This window comes from Carex rostrata, chromosome 32, assembly GCF_964058835.1.
Source record: "Carex rostrata chromosome 32, lpCarRost1.2, whole genome shotgun sequence".
NCBI classification, from domain to species: Eukaryota; Viridiplantae; Streptophyta; class Magnoliopsida; order Poales; family Cyperaceae; genus Carex; species Carex rostrata.
In genome coordinates, this window is record NC_135949.1 from 3,728,006 (window position 1) to 3,730,738 (window position 2,733).

Genomic DNA, 2,733 nt, shown 5'->3' on the forward strand with positions numbered 1-2,733 from the left:
TTTTTATTGATATATTTGTTTCTTATAATATGTCTCCGTTGCAACGCACGGGTATGATACTTGTATATATATATATAGAGAGAGAGATGGGCTACGATGAATTGCGAAGTAAAGCGACTATTTTACTTCACACTCATATTTTGCGATTTAAAAATTCAAACAACCGATCCGAACCGCTCAACATGATCTCCATATTGAAATGTCCTTGGAGACCAAATTTTATATTTTTTTGAAATTTTTTTACTATTTATTAAGCAATTTTGAAAATCGCTGATCCAATGGTTCAGAAATTTTTACTGTTTACAACAAAACAGTAGTTTTCAAAATTGCTTAATAAATAGTAAAAAAAATTCCAAAAAATGTAAAATTTGGTCTCTAAGCACATTTCAATATGGAGATCACATCTAATGGTTCAGATTGGTCGTTTGAACTTTCAAAATGAAAATACGGCGTGAAGTAGAAACGCGTTTTACTTCGCAACTCACCATAGCTCATCTCTCTCTCTATATATATATATGGCTACGGTGCTATGCATAGCATAGAGGGCCTCCGTACAATGGCTCAATATTTGAGTTCAATATGATCTTCATATGAGTATGTACTTGCGAACCAAATTTACTTTTTTTTTAGAATTTTTTTTACTATTTTTTTAGAATTTTTTTTACTATTTTTTTAGATAGGTAAAAAATCACTTAATCTGAATGATACATAATTTTCAGATCAAGTAATTTGTACCATGTCAATGCCATCTACGTTGGTTTGCATGCAGTAACAAGGAGAGAGGTCAACCAGTCCCAACAAATCTCGCTGTTAAGCTTTGTTGGAGAGAGACCAACGACTTTAGTCAACTAATCCAACAAAAGAAATTAAATCTCGCTGTTAAGCTTAAAAACATCCAAATAAACTTGTTGATATATTGACAAAAGAACAATTTTACTGAAAATCTCGCACAGAAATTAAATTCTATATTATTTCAAAATTCTGTGTATTGATAAAAAGTTTGTTTATGCTGGTCATTAAGTTTTGTTAATGAGACGTGTATTTGTAATGTCATAACATGAGAAAAATAATATTTCTCTACTATAATGATTGAATGTCCGAATTATACATCTTTCTTAAGTTATTTTTACTTTTAATATATAATAAAGAACTATTGAATAACATGTTAATTTTATCACAATATCTAAATTAGATATCCGAATTATATCCGTATCAGTTTAATTTTAGATGTATTCATATAAGTTTAATATCCAATCCATATATCCACATCCAAAAAATAAAAACAAATATGAATATGATTTTACCACTATTCAATCTGACCGTATCTGACCCGGATGGACCCCATTGTTTCTAAGAAACCACCTAAATACATATGGAGCCTTGAATTAAAGCCAATTCAATATATGTGTGGCATTTAAATTTTTTTGTATTGGACTGGTACAAGTAGGTACGTAATTTGAAATGATTGATCTTACTGCAAATTTTGAAATGGTCTAGCCTTGGTCTTAAGTGGACAGGTACAACGTGGTACAGATATAATAAGGGAATCTTCTTAATTTAAGCTTTGTTCTCACGCTCATAATAAAATATTTTTATCTAGATACTTTCGGCCTTGAGATGTAAGCCTCGTTAGTGGATTTAATTACTTGATTAATCTCAACATTTTTACATAGAATCTCGAAATTAGTATTTAAAGGAAAAACGTCATGTAATTTTAGTTACGTATGATGTAATTGAAAATTTTATTTTTAAAAATAAGTAATTTTGTAACACCACATTAAAGAGTATGACTAATATAATATTAGTGTCATTTTAGTTTATATAACACTAACTTCAAAACCTATCAAATAAAGTTCAAATGGTGAATCCAAACTGTTCAAACCAATTTACTTTATGAGTGATGCGTTTACATGCAAACTTTTTATATTTTCAAGTTATTTTAGTATCAAATCAAGCGGCAAAAGAATTGAAAAATGAATGTATTAAAATTAACTTAAAAATTCACACATTTGACCTCTTGACTTGATACCAAATAAACTCAAAAATTTATAAATTTTACATGTAAACGCACAACTAATGAAGTATGTTGGTTTGAACAGTTTGGATTCACCATTTGAACTCGATTTGATAAGTTTTGGAGTTGGTGTTATATAGACTGAAATGACACTGATGTTAATATTAGCCATACTCCAGATTAAATCTAAATACTATATTAAGGTACGATTTAAATTTCTTTCTTCTTTCCTTAATCAAACCGCTTAATTAAATAAGAACACAAAATAGACACCTTGAATAGAATTTGTGTAGTCTGAAATTCATCAGAGATTAGAATATCATATAATTTCCAATTATAGGTCATCTGAATATGCAAAGCTCCAAATTAAAATAATGATTTCGGCTGCCCAAAAATTGAAAATGTCGATTCTTAGAATTGAATGATATCTCTGTAAAAATAACTACTTGAAATTAACCGCCTTTAATTGACAACCCTATAACGCCAGATAATTTAATTTGAGATGTAATCAAATTGAAAATTTTATTTTATATGAATGATATAAAAATCCCATGTAGGTAAAGCCAGATAATTTAATTTGTCACTTGAGTTTATCGAAAATCCCATGTAGGTAAAGCCCAAATGAACGATTTAACTTTGTTAATTTTGTGTTCTTGTACTTGACAGTGTATATTTTTTTGTTTTCTTCATTGAAAATGATCGTCTTCATAGGTTTTCTT